The 20,288-nt window shown below is 38.7% G+C and overlaps 1 pseudogene; it reads left to right on the top strand.

Annotated features, from left to right (window-relative positions):
• The first annotated feature begins 1,801 nt into the window (after positions 1-1,801).
• Positions 1,802-20,288, top strand: part of LOC121161030 — a 58,912-nt pseudogene continuing 40,425 nt past the window's right edge.

Raw genomic sequence — 20,288 nt, 5'->3', positions numbered from 1 at the left:
ATTTCTTTTTCTAAAGGAAATCTATATAATCAGCTTGCTCTATCAGTTTAAAATTTTTACGTTGTTTAAGACAGTAAATTGTGAAGCAACAAGGAAAGAGCTGAAGTGTGATCAGGCTGTGGTATAGAGAGAGTGTTAGCACAGGAAGTATTCAAGAATACTGACTCCTATTCAGAAAACTGACTCCTAAGCTATCTCAGGGATCAGTGCACCCAGTACAAACTGAAGTACAAGTCTACAGTCAAGTGAAAAGAAACTTGGCTAGAATCATTTTATTACCTTATTATTTTTACTTCCCTGTAGAATAAAAGCTATTACTCCCTGGTAATGCATATGTGTGGAAGAATACAAAGTTATTTTAGAAAACACTGCTATAAATCTAATGCTTATAAAACATACTGAACATCCTCTGTGCAATGATTCATCCCCCAAATGACCGCAATGGCTGGAGCTGTATAAATGCTGCTATATAAATGTAATAAAGGAAAATATTCTGAATTTTTAATTTTGATCATGCAACTTATTTCATAGCCTTGTGATAGTACATGCTATAAATATATACTATCTACATTGGATGCAGCATCTTCCTCTTTGTCTCTCCTCCTCTCTGTATATATCTGCCTTTCCAATAAAAGTAATAAATCTTAAAAAACATCAGAAAATGCCTCAGTGTTCATATAATTGTTGCTTCATTTGGAGGCAAATAATTAAGTTTCATATAGGATGGCCGTCATGAAGGAAATACAACAGACCTCTTGTGGGGATGGTTGACTTTTTGAGAGAATGATTTTTCAGAGTAGGTATATTATTTTCTATTGTGCTCTTAGTGTTTTATTATTAAAACTTTAAATCCTTCACATTATTAGAAATTAGCATATACCTTAAAATATTAAAAAGGAAATTATCTTAATGTTATAATCATCTTATGATATATCCATATTATCAAAAGCTTAGATATTACAGGGAACTGGAAAAAATACAATGCCAACTGTACACACTGTAGTTAGAAGTACTCACATTTTGGTACATAGCAATCTCCATATCCTCTTTCATGTGGGGAAGATCTTATGGTTTTATAATCTGCTTTACTTATGCCAGATATTGAAGAATCTAACTACAGTTCATATGATTCTCAACTGCTCTTTGTAATAGTTCCATAATATTTCATCAATTAATGCAGCACAATTTATTTAAACATTACTTACCCTAATTGTTAAACATTTAGATTTTCTTGGTTTTAGCTATCACAGAAAACATGGGAATACATGAATTTGTGTATAAATCTTTATCAATATCTTGAATTATTTTTGGAGAATACATTCAATAAAGTAGAATCTTTACATCTAGAATATTTTAGTATACTAGCTAACTACTTTTTAATAAATTGGAACAATTTAACACCATAAATATGAGTACTCATTTTCCTACATCCTTATCAACTTCGGTCACTTTCAGTGATGGAGCAGTAAGGCCTGAATATAACCTCCCAGCTAAAAAACACCCAGGCAAAATCAATGAACAGATGACAATCATGGCATTGGAGAGCAAGCAGAGAAGTATAGTGATTCTTGGAGTATGGGAAATACTATTATTCATCTGACAATCTAGAGAACAGACAAAGAGGTTCCCAGGTAGGGCTCAGAAGTCATCCTGACCTCAGGGGGGGGACCATGTGCGTCCAGTTACATCAAGGAAGCCAGAGTTGAGAAGGTAGAGAAACAGACAAGCACCAGGTTCACAGAGAGAAAATCCTAGAGATCTGCATGTTATCCCAAGTCCCCAAACGAGAGAAGGTCCAAGAATGGATCTGATGGAAGGCCAGGAACAGAAGCAACTCAAGGGAATAGAGGCTGCCACTCTCAAACACAAGACTGGGAGTAGCCAGACTGAAACACCTCAAATTCTGGTCACCATCAGTTACAAAAGTAAGAAAGTTCATGGATCAGCAGTGTGGCAAATGAACCTTAGACTAAATACAGTTCTGGTTTCAATTCACTCAACTGAGCTTAAAAGCATGGCCTGATTGTTTCAAAGTATGTAGTCCCATCCTAAACAAAGTTTAACAATAGCTGCACAAATATAAAAATACCTAACACTTAACAATGCAAATTTTGCAATGCCTGATAACCAACAGAAGTCACCAAACATGCAAAGAACAAAAAAAAAAATACACTCATAATGAAGAGAAAATGAATCAATTAACAATAATTGAACCAGAAATGACACAAAAGGTGGAAGTAATAAGGAAAGATTTAGAAATATTTATTGCTGCAGTCAATGTGTTAAATGGCTAGAAGAACTGCACATACACAATAGAAATATGAAACAACAGAGACCTAATCATCTGGAGAGGAAAATTGAAGTGAGATGGAAAATGTGCTGTGTGACATAAATTACAGACATTATGGAAGAAATTGGTGAACTTGAAATCACAGTGATTGCTAGCCAAAACAACAACAACAACAACAGAACTTAGAGACGGAAAAGAATGAATAAAAAGAAGCAGCATAATAATTACTTTAAGTAGCAAATTCAGGTGAAATTAGGAGTAGCCATTTATTTTAACAGTGGTTAATTGCCACTTGGAATGCCTAAATCCCATGTCATATAATTTGAGTCCTAGCTATTCCACCTCTAATTCATATTCCAGTTAATAAACACACTGGAGAAGTAGTAGATAAACGGCTCAAGCCCTGGATCACTGGCCCTTTTGTGGGAGATCCAGCTGAATTCTGGGCTTATAGCTTTGGAATGGCCCAGTTCCAGCTGTTAGGGAAGACAGGGATTTAGCCAGCAGATAGAAAATAACTGTTTCTCTCCCTTTCTCCTCTCTGTTTCTCTGCCTTTTAAATAAAATGAAAATAAATTTAAAACTTTAAAAACTAATATACATGTAACTGAAGCCACAGAACAAAAGAAGGAAGCATTGAATAAAAATATGAAAAGAAAAATAACCAAAGTATTGTCAAATTTCATAACTGTAATTCCACAGATCTAAGACACTCAACTTCAAGCATAAAAAGCCTGCAGACAATTATGTCAAGGCACATAGTAACCAAATCAGCCTATATATATGTTTAGTGTGACACTGTTCACATCAAAATTTTTAATCAAATAGTTTATTGGAGAGGCAACGAGAGAGAGAAAGAGAGAAAGAGAGAGAGAAAGAGAACCCTCTGTAATGAATGGTTCTCTTCCCAAATACCTGCAATGGTGAAAGCCAGGAGCCTGGAACCAATCTTCCATCAGTCGGTTCTCCCTACAAATGGTTGCAAGACCCTGGGCTGGGCTGGTCCAAAGCCCGAAACCTGGAGCTGTATTCAAGTGCCCGTTGTGCGCAACAGGAGTCCAAGCATTTGGTCTGTCCTCTGTTTTCCCAGGTGCATTATCAGAGAGTTGTGTCAGGGGCAGAGCAGCTGGGTCTGGAATTGGTTCTCATACAAGATGTTAGCAGTATTCTAGATGATAACTTAATTCACTTCTCCACAACAGTGCCCACAGGTGGCTTCTGGGAGCAAGAAATAAAGCAGATGGGGCCAGGACACTAGACTGTGGTCAGAAGTGCAATAAAAACACGGCAGAGTTCTAAGGAGTGACCATTAGGATTAATATGTTTCAAACACCTCCTGAGGCTGCGTGGTACCATCTGGATAAGGGCAAGAGCAGATGCTGTAGATCAGTTAGGAGACAGCTGTTCTTGGCACATGGTCTGAGTTGTATAAGTGAGTTTGTGATGAGTTAACGTGCAATAAAGGGATCAGAGCCTGTCAAGCATGAGTGCTGTTTGGGTCAAAGTGATGGCAGTGGAGACTGAATGATGTGGCTATATTTGCAATTATTTTGCAAGCAGACAGCAAAAACACCTTGATAAAGGATTTGAAACAGAGATCTCAGTGAGAGGCAAGAGGATTGAAGAAAGGATCAACTCTCACCATTCTGGTTTAAGAAATAGGCTAGTGGAACACAGAGTTATAAGCTGGATGCAGATGGGGGATTTACTTGGGAGATAAAAGCTGCTGTTAGGAAAGGAATACCCATGACGTTTTCAAATGAAGATTTTAGAGAACTAAGATATGCATTCTACTACATTGCTTATAAAAAGGGTCAAGGAGATAAAAATAAATTCAGGAGCCATCGCCAATTTCTCAGAGCTACACAGTGCGGAATTGTTTATTATAGGCTTGAAAAACCAATATAATTGGCTGTGAAATCCTGTCCAGCAGAGGGAAGTGATCAAAACTGAGACAAAGATATACAGATGTTATTTATATCACAACACAGGATGAGATCTGGCTCTTGAAAACAGGGATGAGAGAGCTTACAACATTTGTAATGGTGCTTTAGCTTTGATGCCATGCAAACAGCAGTGACTTTAGAAAAAAAAGTTCAGGATAGTTTCCAGGTGTTTCTAAAGTTCTTTCTTTTTTGTTTAATTGAGAGAGTTTATATTTCAAATTCCTTTTGGCCCAGAACACTCTCCATCATCAGTATCACATGATTGTCAGTATTTTGTTTAAAATAGTGGTGCTTCCTGCTGGCATGGATATTAGCAGAAAGGTACTCTACTTCACTGTTTGTGGGAGTGTAGGCTAGTACAGTTACTTTGGAAGTCAGTATAGAAAGTGCTAAGACAATTGAAAACTGATCTACTATATGACCCAGTTATCCCATTTCTGGGACTATCTCCAAGGGAAATGAAGTCTGGATATGGGAAGCTAAACCTCAATCCTACATTTATAGTAGCATAAGTCACACTAGTAATGACACTGGATGAGATCTGGCTCTTGAAGAAAACAGGGATGGGAGAGCTTACAACATTTGTAACAGTGCTTTAGCTTTGATGCCATACAAACAGCAGTGACTTCCAGCAGTGACTGGAAAAAACCCAGATGCCCATCAAAAGAGGAATGGATAAAGAAACTGTGGTGAATCTACTCCATGGTATACTACTTAGACATTACCATTATGCTCAAATAAACCAATTCCCAAAGGAGATATCACATGTTTTCTCTAATATAAGGCAACCTTCATGCAAAATACAAAACATATAAACATATAGATAAATATGTCTATAAATATATTCTCATCAATGAACAGTATAATGGAGATTAGCATATTGGGAAATGAAGATATGTTGCAGTATACATCTTTACTTCCAAATAAAAGGAGCACTCTCAATGAAACTGTCGACCGTATGATACTAGATTTTCCATAGCCAATACCTATAATGCCATGATACATTAAAATAGCAGAATGTTGGACTTGTGACTGTTGCTAAAGGGCCGTATTGTTGCAGTAATATGGGGGGAATATCAGGGGGAGAAGGGTAGGGAATGGAAAATAATAACAATAAAATACAAATAAAGAAATAATGATGTTCATTTCTGAGATGGTATATGATTCTGTTGCAGTTACTTTTTTAATGGGTGATATTTTCGTGAAACAATAATGCAAGAACAAAAATTGTACAATGTGTTGGATGTCTGTACCTTCACTTCTAAATACCATCAATACTAAGGGAGCACAAGAGAAAAGTAAAAGAATTTCACTGCTCAAGATCTTACATCATTTTGTGATAAATATCTGTTAGCAATAATAAGCTGCTTCTCACTTCAGCAGTGACCTGAACTGTCCGTTGCACTTCAACTTCCCATGCAGGCATGCAGCTCCTGTACTTATCCAAACTACAGAGTTACACATTCTTAATGGAAGATAAGAATTCTCATTTGAGAACAGTCCAGTTGAAAAACTGTAACAATGAAATGGAACTTGCCTCCCAGAAGGTAATGTTTGGTCACTGATTACTTGATTACATGATGTACATTCTGATCAATAATAATATGTACCCTTTTGATTTGTTAACATAGAAAAACAGAAAATTGCTCCCATTTCTTTTCGTGATAATGTGTATGCTAATAAAGATTAGGTAATGTTCAGTTAGTTGAGTCCCTGCAAACCAGGTGGAAGACCCAGATCGAGTTTCAGGCACTTGATTTTGGCCTGGTCCTGCCTTGGTTTTAGCAGTGGTTGACACAAGCATTTGGCCATTTTCTACTCCTTTCCCAGGTGCGTTATCAGGGAACTGGATGAGAAGCAGAGTGCTGCGATATGGGACACTGACATCTCAGCTGGAAGCTTAACACATTCGCCACAGTATTGCCCCTTCAACGGTTAGTTTATAGTCTCCATAAACTCCAGCATCCCTCCCCTTGCCCACAGAGGCAGATGTGGTCATAGGCTATTCACAGCTCCTTATTCAGCCCTTTATTACATCTCGCTTCAAAACTAGAATATTTGCTTTCTCAACAATCTTCGCTGGATCTGATTGAAGTTATCTTTGAAACAGCCCTTTAAAAGGATAAAGCAAGGCCTCCCTGCACTGAATATGGATGAAGTGTGAGCCATCCTGTAACCCTGCAGGGAAACACCACAAGCCAGGAATGGTGGAATAGAAAAAACAACAGGAGCCTGGGTTGTTGATATTGCGAAGATCATGTGCCACACTTTTATCACTTCACATTGGGCATGCTACTGTTTTTCAACCCACTCCTAGATTTCTGTTCCTTAGGTCAGAAGGAAAATCTGATACATTTGCCCAAACATGGAACTGATTTTTTTTTATAAAACATTTAAACTAAAGATTTTGAAAGCAAAACAAAGTAAAGTTTGATAAATTTTAAAATTCCATGAGGATCTAAATAGGATCTTCCAAAATAGAGATTTTTTTAAACAGTCATGTATGTTATTGTTCTTATACCCTAATTCTCATTCTTTTTCAAGTTTAGTGATGAATTCTAACCAATATGCATAATATAGATATACATATAACATAGTATATGATATAAAATACATAAACACACATATCCAGATTTTATCTAAACACAACTCCTAGTTCTTTCTCTTTAACAGTAGTACAAGTCTAAGCCTTGAGAGAGAACAGCTTTCCTCTCTTAGATTCAGTAGAAATACAAGCATCTGGAAAGAGGATCGATTGCAATACCTGTAATGCAATACGCCCGCTAACTTTTTGACCTCTAACATGTTATCCCAGGAAGTGTTGCTCAGACACATATAGATTGAGCAGCCCTAATTCAACTATCTGAAGTAAAAATATTTCCAAATCTGGTGTGAAACCACAAGCAGTTAATTCCACATTGGATCTCAGGCATATTAAAATTTTGGATAGAATTGTCTGCATGCTTTGTGTAAAAGGTATATTTAAAATACAAGATTTCAACTGTATGTGCGTATCATCTGCAAGATATGTGTTTACATATATGCTTCTACACTTATATATACATATATACCAAAGTCTGAAATTAATCTGAAACGCTATGGGCCCCAAGCATTTCAGATAAGGATACTCAACCTGCAGAATCATTATCATAAAAGATGTATCCTTTCATACAGTTTCTCCTTAGCCATTCTACCTAATTCTCAGCCAGTCAAGTTTGTTCATATTTCAGACTAAAAATGTGGTAAAGTCACTGCTATTTGTCTTCCCTGAAGAATTGCTAAATCAATAGACTATCTAGAACAAATTTAGAGAATCTAGATTAAGAGAGTGTTAGAAAAATGCTATGACATCCTTATTCCAACTGTTGCATAAGAGGTATAATATATTTAATGCTAAAATGTTTCTGAATATAATATAATCTTTCTTTCATTCAAAGTACATCGTTTTCTTGCCCAGCAGACTTTACTTTGCTCTTAAGAAAATTTGCTTTTGTAATTTTCTCTAGGTCAACAGTTTATTTCTCAAATTAAGTAAATTGTTAAGTCAAACTCATTTTGATTGAAGCAGGCAGGCCATCCTCTTCTGTATAATTTTTTTTTTGCTATCTTCATTATTAATGGAGAGAAACATGAACATTCACAGTTTCTCCAAGATGAAATTTGAAAGAATTTAAGGTGTGGGGGTAGGTGTTTTGGAGTGAACTTGTCATTTCATAAGAGTTTGAAAATACATTTGCTAATATTTTGCGCCTGTGAAATGTCACACCTGTCAGAATCTATGACTCCTTTTAGTTGATGTGAAATTCAAGTTGACAAAATCACTGCTACAAGAGATGCCTATTCATTCATGGGATTTTATTCTGTTTCCTATAGAAATAGTTTCTTCAGTAATGAATCTAGGGAACTCATTGGCTCCACCTCACAGTGTGAGCTTTGCATAGACCATGAATGATTTGTGATTAAGTTCTTTGATAAACAGATTGATTTGAATTCATTATTTTATGTTTTTTTTTTCCAAGAAAGTATCTGAAAAGACACAAAAAGCATTATCATGTATTGCACACCTTTTGTCAACAAGGATGGGCCAGATAATGTGGGAGCCCGACCAGGGAGTGGGCAGGTGGCATCTGGCTAAGGTCTACGAGGAGTGAGAATCTGCTTCTATTCCAGTAGTTTAGTTTTGAGCAGTTAGCTGAGTGCAACACAACATTTGGGGAAATCTGCTTCACAGAAAAAAGAGAATGAGAGAACTGTCCAATTATTACATATTCTGCAAATGAGCTAGCCTGCACTTGACTCATCCTTGCTGCATTTCTTCTATCACACTGGATGTCACTCTCCTCATCTCACCCCTTCTCGTCTAAGCATAATCCCTACACTGTTCCTGAATTCCACTGTCAGATGCATGGTTGAACTATACTCAGATAACATCTGTTTTCTTCTGTTGACTTAAATTTCTTAGGCTCTGCTACATTCATATGGGAGATAAGGTTTCTCAACTCTTCTTTGGTGTTTTATTGCTACCTACCCTTCCTAAAATCAGGCTTTTAAAAGCAGTTCTGCATACTCTTCACCTGCAGCCCCCATTGTCTCCTGTGCTTGTTTTGATTCCATAGTTCCACTGTCCATGTCCCAGCCAAACCAACTTCACCATGGATCTCCACCTACAGTCCACCAAACCTCTATTGATGCAGCCACTGTTCCCTCTCCCTGCCATTTTCTGCTTGAAATTGATAGCTACACAAGGTGACACCAAATATAGAGATATAGCCTGTATCCACTTTTCCATTCAATATAATACTTGTACTTTCCAAGTTGTATAATAAAGATGATTCTTGATTTTTTTTTTGAACAAGGACATGATTTACTTCTGTGTTACCTTCAAACCTAATCACTGGTTGGCTACAACAAACCTCTTCAACTCATGTAACATAAAGAACAGGTAAAAATGACACTGTCCTTCCATGCTGTGATGTCCTTCTGCATCATAAATAATTTTTTTTCTAGTGTGAAATGATCCACAATATAAAAGGCCTTTTTTGTGTGTTTTCAATGGTGGCCACCATCACATTCAGTTTACTGCTGACATCTTTCTAATGCATGCCTTTGCAGAGAGAATTGTTGGTTGTGGTTTTGTTATTTTCATTTGAACTCTTTTGATGGGACTAAGTATAAAGGAAATTATTAGCAGCTATTAGATGGTTTACAAAATTATTTGAAGAGCTGAAAGCTCTAGGCTGACTTTCTAGCGACAACTCTATTTACAAAATCACTCAGTATCTGCACGGTCAAGAATTTCTCAGTCTCAATCTGATGTTCTTGCAAGAAGCTGATGATGAGAGAACATTGATGCTGTAGCACAATCAGCAGATATACAAAGGCCACTGCCCTTCCTCTCCATTCAGGACCAGATTTGTGCACAGGGAAACTGTGCATTCATTCAGAGAGAGAGCAGAAGAGTCCCCTGGCTGGAACTTAATATTCTGCGGTGATTCAGTGGCCATCTTAAAATTTTTTTTAAAAAAATTTATTTATGAATATATTCAACATTTTTATTATTAGAATCCTAAGCAATTTATTTTGTGTTTTGAAAATGCTGTGTTTTGTAACAATGGAGTTTAGGACAACATCCCTTGGGATAATGAAGTTTGCACTGGGAATTTGGAGTTCAGTTCCCACCTCCTGCCACTGCCTTGGAACAACTTATCATCCAACAGCTCTCTTATCGGGTCCCAGGTTTTCCCTACTGGGCCACTCTTCATTGACTGCAATTTTTCTTGGAGTCTGGGAGTGACAGCAAGAGGAGGACTGTGGTTGGTTAGAGTCAGGTGCTTGCACCTCAGGGAATTTCTAGGCAGGGGAGGGCAGGGTACCCCAGGACAGTAGCTGTCTTCGTCCCAGGCTGGTAGAAACATGGAACATTTGGTGGGTGACTTGGCAGGGATGAGTTTGTTTTCTCCCTCCTAGCTTCTGTGACAATGAACATGGAGTGATATATGAACATGGAGTTGGCCCATCAATAGAAGATGGGGTGTTGGGAGGATAGGAGGATGTTGTGCCCTGAGTGGACTTTCAGAAGTTTAATCTTACAGTAGGTGAGAATGAAACCTGTAACCAGTGGACCACACAGACATCAAGTCACAGGCTCAGACAGGGATCTGTGCTGATATCTGATAGACAGGAAGTTCAACATCTGAGTTCCTGGGAGTGCAACATTAAATAGCACAAAACAAAACGAAAGAAATACACTAACCAGAATACAAGGAACACCCAGGGAGAAAAAAAAAAAGCTTTTCTCCTGCATTTTGTATAGGAAACTGTGTGTTTCTATTTTGTATGAAGTTCCCCAAATTATGTAGCTAGTGAAGCCTATACTTCATCTGATAGAATCCAAGTCTTTTCTAAGTTTTGGAATCTAAATCACATACTGAACTCTTCCTTTAAGATTTTCGGCCTTTTGGCTAAGATCAAGTGTAGAGATCCTGAGAAAGGCTAATTCTAGCTTTTCAGCTTGAATAGTACAGGAAGGAGATCAGAAAGGATGTTGTATTGAATAAGGCAAATCACTTGATCTGGTATGACCACAGTGTTTATAGAACTGAATGGCAGATCACACATTTTTATATGCTGAAGTTATTGATCTGTGCATTTACTGATGAACTCACTATTCCCATAGTTCATATTAGTTGGAGATCTTCATTACTGGTGACAAGGTTAAATACAAAATAGAGTGCATTGGGGGAAAGAAAATGTAGGTTTGCATATTCAACTTGGTGATTTTTTTCATGTATTTTGCATAACTAATACAACCATGGTTCTTTGCACTATGTGAATTAAGCCAGCTACCAGGCCAGTATGAAAGCATTAACAAATGTTTATCCAGGCACAGAAACCACCAATATGAAATTGCATTCCTTCTCGTCTTCACTTTTCAGTTTTCACAAACTGAAATCAATTTCAAAGAGAGCGTATCTGGCAGACATATAGTAAGAGTGGACATGTCACTGAATATTCTATATGAAAACTAGTTTGATTTAAAACAGGAGTTTCCTGGATGAAATCAAATTTTTCTCTGACTTCCTACCATTTCTGAAATAGAAAGTAAAAGTATTTCCTTCCAAACACTAATTAAAAAGGCCTTTTGAGTGTGTGCATGTACATTAATTGTAACCGTGACAGCTTTTACCTGAGATTTAATTCAGAGTCTAAATGGAATAGTTACAAATTGAATTAAGGTGAGTAGAGTTGGCAACCTGATGGGTGATTGGATCGCCCACAGCAATTCAGTAAGTGAAGTTGCCCCTCTCTAAACTTAACTGTCCCAACAGGGCTATGGGTGAAGGGCTTGTTCCAGGATTCTTTAAATCTATTTAGAAGATTTCTGGGATCTCCACACTAAAAGTTTCCTCCAGGGTCAGCTTTGTGGAGAGTTGCTCTGACAGTCTGATAGGTCCTGAGTTAGATGAAGTTATAACTCAGAGCATATGAGCCACTTCATGAAAATCAATGAGCCCGATTATGCATTGTAACTAACTGTGAAAATCTAATGGCACACACTGGTCCTTGAGCCAAAGTAGATAATAAGGCAATTTGGGGCTTATTCAGGAAACATGGAACACATAATACTGCCTTTTATTATCCAGGTAATCTTCCTTTCCACATCAATTTGACTGTATGATTTACTTTAATCCGCTTTTTCTCCAAATTAAATACTTAGATTTGCAAAACATAACTATCGTGTCACTATAGATTAACTACATGAAAGTATACCCAGTGGCTGAGGGGGGCCGCGGGAAGGCGCCTCGGAAGTTCCTGCGCTGAGGGGACCAGTGCGGCTCGGTGCACAGAGGCAGCTGGCGAGGGTCTGGAGTCCCCCACATCCTGCCTGGTGAGTGCACGAAACCACCGAGCGCACTGGTGAGTGCGCGCCGCACCGAGCGGGCTGGGCGCCCCGCCTGCAGCAGCAGCACCTCCGCAGCGCAGGTGTCAGGTGTCTCGTGAAGTCATTATAACAGGGCGCCTGGGTCACTCCTCCGCTAAGGGCCTGTGTGGGGGAGCCACACGGGAGCAGGGGCTCTGAACACCCACACACCACGAGTGGTGGATTCACTGCACAAGAGCCACGCCTGGAAAGTGCCTCACCCACAGTCCCGTGTGTGGGAGACGCACCAGGTGGGCTCTGAAAAACCCTGCAGTCCCTGACACGGAGAACGCAGGGAGAAAGCACATAAAACCTTCTACGCCCTGCGGATTCCCGTGAAGGGGGCACACCCAGAGAGCGCCTCCATCCCTCCACGCCCTGGGGTGTCACACCTGTAGAAGAGGTGCCCAGAGTGTGCCTGGAATCCACTGGGCCCCCAAGGTGGTGCTCTACAGCCCCGGGCCCTGAGAACGCACCAACGGTGCCTTGAAAATAACCACGCCCGGCAACACCACGCCTGCAGGCTCCAATCTCTACAGGAAAGCACCTGACAGCCCCTCAACACACGGGTCCATTTGCCTCACCAGAATACACCAACGCAATGGGAAAAACCACCAGAAAGAGTTGTGCTCCAGATGAAAGAGCCAGCACCCCACCAAACAAGGGCCAAAAGCCATTATCAATATCGACGATACGAGATGAAGACATGGAAGTGTTACCAGCAAAGGAATTGATGAAAATAATGCTAAAATTTCTCAGAGACGTGGACACAAAGCTGGAAGACTACCAGAACCGCATAATCACCGAAATACAACAAATCAAAACCAAACTGGACGCCCAAGATAATAAGATTGAAAGCCTCATCAACAGAATAAATGCGGCAGAGGAAAGGATCTCTGAAACAGAAGACACACAAAATGAAAGTGCCCAGCGAATCAAACAGCTGGAGACAAACCTCAGCAAAACTAATAAAATGATGCAAGAGATGAAGGATTACCTTAGAAAATTGAATATTCGGATCATCGGCCTCCCCGAGGGAGTAGAAAGAGAATCTGGGATGCAAGCAGTGCTCGATGAAATTATACAGGAAAACTTCCAAAACACTTGGAACACGAATCCACCCCGCATACAGGATGGACAGAGAACTCCCAACAGACATGATCCAAAGAGATCTTCACCCAGACACACGGTGCTCAAGTTCTACTCCAATGAAGACAAAGAAGGAATCCTGAGACAAGTACGAAGTAGAGAAAAGATCACATACAGGGGAAAACCCATCAGAATCACTGCTGACTTCTCCGAAGAGACCCTACAAGCAAGGAGAGAATGGACAAAGATCTTCCAAGTCCTGAAACAAAACAACTGTCAACCAAAAATAATCTACCCAGCAAAGATCTCATTTGTATATGAGAACGAAATCAGATACTTCAATAGCAAAGAAAAACTAGAAGAATATGTCTACACAAAACCAGCTCTGCAAAGTCTCCTTAGAAATGCGCTAGTCCCGGACAAAAAGGAGGCAAATCACAAACAAAGTTGGCAAATAAGAAGGTCTCCAAACTAAAGGCCGCACAAACAAGACAATTACATAGGCAACAACACACACACAACACAATCACATGGCAGGGCAAAATTGCAACCTCTCAATTTTAACACTCAACACAAATGGTCTAAATTCACCAATCAAACGACAGAGATTAATAGAATGGATCATCAAACAAGATCCAACCATCTGTTGCCTACAAGAAACGCATCTAACCAGAAAGGATGCAAAGAAACTGAAAGTGAAGGGATGGAAAAAGATATTTCACGCCAATAGACGAGAAAAAAAAGCTGGGGTAGCTATCCTAATTTCAGACGAGATAGATTTCATTCTAACTAACATCAAAAGAGACAGGGAAGGCCATTTTATACTGGTGAAAGGAATGATCCATCAAGAAGCAATCACCATCATTAATGTTTATGCACCGAATCTTAATGCACCTAGTTACGTAAAGCAATTACTTACAGACTTAAGGGAAGACATAGACACCCGCACAATTCTTGTAGGCGATCTCAACACACCTCTAACAACAATGGACCGGTCTACGAAACAAAAACTCAACAAAGAAACAACAGAGCTCACACAAACAATAGAACAACTGGACTTAGTAGACATATATAGAACTTTTTATCCTAAGGCCACAGACTATACATTCTTCTCAGCGGTGCATGGCACCTTCTCCAGAATCGACCACATGATAGGACATAAAGCGAATCTAAACAACTTCCAAAACATTAGTATCATACCATGTACCCTCTCAGACCACCATGGGATGAAACTGGTAATCAACAACTCAAAACTCCCCAGGAAGTATAGGCACTCTTGGAAATTGAACAATATGCTATTAAACGAACAATGGGTCAGAGAAGAAATTAAAGATGAGATCAAAAAATTCATGGAAACCAATGAAAACTCTGATACAACATTCCAAAACTTGTGGGACACCGCCAAAGCAGTGCTACGAGGTAGATTCATCGCAATCGGAGCGCATGTCAAGGCCCAAGAAAGACGCCAAATACAGGAACTAACCTCACACCTCCAGGATCTGGAAAAACAGCAGCAGAAGAGTCCCACGCACAATAGGAAACAAGAAATCATCAAAACAAGGGAGGAGATAAACCAAATAGAAATCAAAAAAACTATACATAAAATCAACAAATCAAAAAGTTGGTTTTTTGAGAAAATAAACAAAATAGACACTCCACTGGCCCGATTGACCAAAAAAAAACAAGAGAAAGTGAGAATCAACAGCATTAAAGATGAAAAAGGCAACATAACAACAGACACTGCAATCATTAAGAAAATAATTAGAAATTACTACAAAGAACTGTACTCCCACAAATTTGAGGACCACCAAGAAATAGAAAAGTTCTTGGACTCCCACCATTTACCAAAACTCAGTCCGGAGGCAACTGCAGAATTAAATAAACCCATAACCGAGGTAGAGATTGAAACAGTCATCAAGGATCTCCCAACGAAAAAAAGCCCAGGCCCAGACGGCTTCACTACAGAATTCTACAAAACATTCCGAACAGAACTAACCCCAATCCTCTACAAGCTCTTCAAAACAATAGAGGAGGAAGCAACCCTCCCAAACTCATTCTATGAAGCCAACATCACCTTAATCCCAAAACCGGATAGAGAACCATCAGAGAAGGAAAACTACAGACCTATTTCTCTGATGAACATTGATGCTAAAATTCTCAACAAAATCCTAGCCAATAGAATTCAAAAAATCATCAGACAGATCATTCATCCGGATCAAGTAGGATTCATCCCTGGAATGCAGGGATGGTTCAACATTCGGAAATCCATAAATGTTATAAACCATATCCAAAAACTGCAAAACAAGAACCACATAATAGTTTCAATAGATGCAGAAAAAGCTTTCGACAAAATCCAACACCTCTTCATGCTAAAAACTCTAGCCAAAGTAGGCATAGATGGGAAAATCCACAACATAATTAAAGCAATTTATGAAAAACCCAACGCCAGTATCATACTGAATGGAGAAAAGCTAGAACCCTTCCCACTGAGATCTGGAACAAGACAAGGGTGCCCACTATCACCACTGCTATTCAACATAGTCCTAGAGGTACTTGCAGAGGCCATAAGACAAGAAAAAGAAATCAAAGGCATACGTATAGGAAACGAAGAAGTCAAGCTTTCACTATATGCAGATGACATAATCCTATACATAGAAAAACCAGGAGACTCAATACAGAAACTGCTAGAACTTATACGAGAGTTTGGCAGAGTGGCGGGGTACAAAATTAACGAACGAAAATCAACAGCCATAGTGTACGCAAATAACACCAAGATGGAAGAAGATCTAACCAACAGGATACCATTCAAAATAGCAGAGAGAAGTATGAAGTATTTGGGAATAAATCTAACCAAAAGTGTAGGAGACCTATTCGAAGAAAACTACAAACTATTTAAAAAGGAAATTGAACAAAACCTCAAAAGATGGAATAACATCCCGTGCTCCTGGATAGGCAAAATCAATATCATTAAAATGTCTATACTACCACAAGCAATATACATTTTCAACGCAATTCCAATCAAATTGCCCAAAACATTCTTCACGGAACTGGATACAATGATTCAACAGTTCATCTGGAAACACAAAAAACCACGAATAGCTAGAACCATCCTGAAAAATAAGAAATTAGCAGGGGGAATCACAATCCCGGACCTCTGGACATACTATAGAGCAGTGGTAATCAAAACAGCCTGGTACTGGCACAAAGACAGAAAGGAAGATCAATGGAATAGAATAGAAGCACCAAAAGGGAATCCACACAGATACAGCCAATTAATCTTTGACAAAAAGACTAATGACAGCTTAAGCAAGTGGGAAGGACTCTTTAGTAAATGTTGTTGGGACAACTGGCTGATAGCCTGTAGAAACAAAAAGATAGACCCACATCTATCACCATACACTAAGATCCAATCTACATGGATAAAAGACCTAAACCTACATCCAGAAACCTTCAAACTCTTGCAAGAAAATGTAGGAAATACCCTGCAAGACCTAGGAGTAGGTACCGACTTTCTAAGAAGGACACCAAAAGCAATAGCAGTTGAGAACAGAATAAACAAATGGGACCTCATCAAACTAAGAAGCTTCTGTACAGCAAGGGAAACAATCAACAAAGTAAAAAAGCAACCCACAGAGTGGGAGAAGATCTTTGCACACGATATAGGCGATAGGGGGCTAATTTCCAGGATATACAAAGAACTTCAAAACAACCAAAAAACCAAAACAAACAAGCCACTCAAGAAATGGGCACGGGAAATGGGCAAACATTTCACAAAGGAACAAGTCCAAATGGCAAACAAACATATGAAAAAATGTTCCAGCTCCCTAGCAATAAGGGAAATCCAAATTAAAACATCGATGAGGTACCACCTAACACCAGTAAGATTGGCCCACATAAACAAGAACACCAACGACGCTTGCTGGCGAGGATGCGGGGAAAAGGGAACCCTACTCCACTGCTGGTGGAGCTGCAAATTGGTACAGCCTTTATGGAAATCAGTCTGGAGAACACTCAAACAACTCAAAATCAGCATACCATATGACCCAGCAATAGCACTCCTAGGAATATATCCAAAACACCTGTTTTACGACAAACCAACATGCATCCCTATGTTCATTGCAGCACAATCAGTAATTGCGAAAACATGGAAGCAACCGAAATGCCCATCAGCAGAAGATTGGATAAGAAAGCTTTGGTTCATCTACTCCATGGAATACTACTCAGCTATTAAAAAAAACAAAATGCAGTTCTTTGTGGCTAAATGGGCACAACTGGAAACTATAATGCTAAGGGAAATGAGCGAATCCCAAAAGATTAGACCCACCCAAAGAATGTGGAGTAATTTCTCCATCGCAAAAGCTGTAATTTTATTTTATCTGCAAAGCGCTGTTTTGTCTTTATTGTATATAGAGACATTTGTTCCGAGGATGATGACCCGGATAGCTTTCAGAAGAGCCATTCTTCAGGTTAACATACACTGAACTAAATGTCAGTCTAATTTCTGCCTCTTTCCTTTGCGGCTTGTTATTGTAAACTTTCCGAGTTGCATTTAATAGCAGGTTTCTAAAGAAGTTTTGTTTAGAGGAAGGTTGTTTTAACAGTATCAGACAGGATATTTTCCATTTTTGAATCTATATACTAACTTACAAGTCCTTAAAAATCCTTAGGGTGGTATTCTAATAAATTCTACTATGATCAATTTGTACATTTTGTTGACCATTCTAAAGGATTAATGAATCATGTGGAAGCTTGAATCTGGAATGATTCCACACTGTTGAGTGCTTTTCATCCCAGGACTGATCGGTTTCACTTAGAACTACAATGTAACAAAATTAATACATCTTTGCTGATGAACTTACACCTAGCATCCTAATTGTCGAATGATTGCTGCTGAATTCCAAGTGCAAAGGCAGGTAACTTGTTAAAGGACACAACTCAGATAGGAGGACAATTCCTGATTTTGTTTTCCTTGTGACATTGTAAATATTACATATATATATGTATATATATATATATATCGGTATCTAAAAAAAATTTCCTTTTTAAATAATTGAAAAAAAAAGAGAGAATAGTTTCATAGCTCATAAACTCTCTTGGACTTGAACTTCCTTCTGTGGTTAATCACAGACACCAAAGCCCATATTGTGACTTGTTGTGTTGGTTCTTTTCATGGCAGTATGTCTGCAATAGGACCAGCACTTCTAATGAGCACACACTCTACGGCAGCTACACTGAAGGGCAGGGTGGATCCAAGCTTCACAGGCTCAGTCCCTAGCCTCTCAACTCTGGATTGGACTGGGTGTTATTTAATCTTAACCACCAGCATTTATCCTACTGCCTGCCACATAGTCAAAACCAGCTGACAGCCATCTAGTCTTCATCAAATAGACATTTGGTTATTATAAGAAACTTCTGCGCATTAAGTCATTGTTGAATGAAAGCACAGTCCAGCAATTGAGTTCCGAATAAACCCAAATAACATAAAAGCTTAAAGCTTCCAATCACATCTCAGTAATTCACTGTGTGAACAACATTCTTTGCCTCTAGAGAAGGGAGCCACAAACTGGGCCAAGGAGAATCAGAGCTGGCTTTGCAGAAAAGCGGTATTGTGAACTCACAAGTCCTGGGAGAGGTTTCCAACTCACAACTAGCTTCTTCTTCAAATTCACTCACTTCTTCTCACCAATTAGTTTTGAGGGGCTGACTTTCATCTGGCCTCCATCACAGCATTTACAGGAATGTTGAGTTTATCTCTGTTCCATCTCCTTGTTTCTTACACTGGCAGAAGAGATGGAGTAGCTGCCTAGGGAGATTCAAGGAACATTCTAAACGGAGCACATCCATCCCCAGGCAGGGAGGAAAAGAGGGGAAGGAGAAATGCAGGGCAGGATATCTGGGAAACAGAGGAAGGAGAATGTGTGTATAAAAAGATATTTTATACCATGCTGTGTGAGTAGGTGTTCATGAATGTATGCTTTGTAGGAATCACTTCTTCCCTTCTCTGGACTCAACAACATTTGTCCCTAATAGTGGTCCCCTCTCTTTGTCCCAGCCCTTTCCAGATGCAGTGGCAGGAAGCTGGGTAGAGGCAAATTAAACATTCCTTAAAATGATGTTATGAAAACAAAATGGACACTGGTTAGCTAAAAGTTTACACAAATCTTTAAAAGCTATTAAAACTATCCCATCCAATGCAAGTTGTCATAAACTTTATAAATAGTTCAAAGGAACAAGAAAATTTGGCGAATTGGCCTTGTGGAAAGTTGGCTCCCTGTAGCTGATTTTTGGCAAATTGTCCCAAAACCAGGCTTGAAGAATGAATCCACATTCACCCAGCAGAAGCGGATTGCAGGTTCCAGGTATGGAAACTAGGAGAAGGAAATAAGTGTGGCAAGGACAGGTATGTTTATTTATTCACCAAATGTGTTACAGCACAAAATCTGCCTTCAGAAGGGGAGAAATCCAGCCAAGATGAATCTTATTTTGCTTTTTTTGTGTGTAAATATCTGCCAAATTATTGGCTTTAAAGACATGAACACATACCCCTATATACTGCTGAGAGAAACATTTTATACGCTGAATACAAACTGTGACAATGAAGGAGTAATACAGATAGAACATTGAATAATGGCACTTCAAATTAAATAAACTCAGCATTGTCAGAAAAACTAGAAAAGATGTAAGACATTAAACAAATTTGCAATTAAGATGGTAAAAACCAGAAATTAATGAGTAAGAAAACAAACAAATCAAACAAGAATTAACAGGCCACAGCAAGGAGCCATTTCTTGCCAATAAAATTGGCAAAGCTAAACAGCAAAGAAACAAAAAGAAAAAAAAACAGAAATGTAAACATGATGAATAATAATAAAGGCTGTATTACCATAGAGATTAAAAATTTAGGCAGAATGGTAATGAGCAACTTTGTTATTAAAAATGCCTGATAGATTTTTTAAATAAGTTAAATAAATCCAATTCAAGAAAAGAGCAAAAGTCTAATTAAACCAATAATAAGAGAAGAAACTTGAGAGGTTTAAAACTT

This window comes from Ochotona curzoniae, unplaced genomic scaffold, assembly GCF_017591425.1.
Source record: "Ochotona curzoniae isolate NIBS_2020 unplaced genomic scaffold, NIBS_Ocur_1.0 contig_4612, whole genome shotgun sequence".
In the NCBI taxonomy this organism is placed as follows: domain Eukaryota; kingdom Metazoa; phylum Chordata; class Mammalia; order Lagomorpha; family Ochotonidae; genus Ochotona; species Ochotona curzoniae.
Note: the sequence above shows the minus strand (reverse complement) of the source record. Positions and strands in the feature narration are given on the sequence as shown.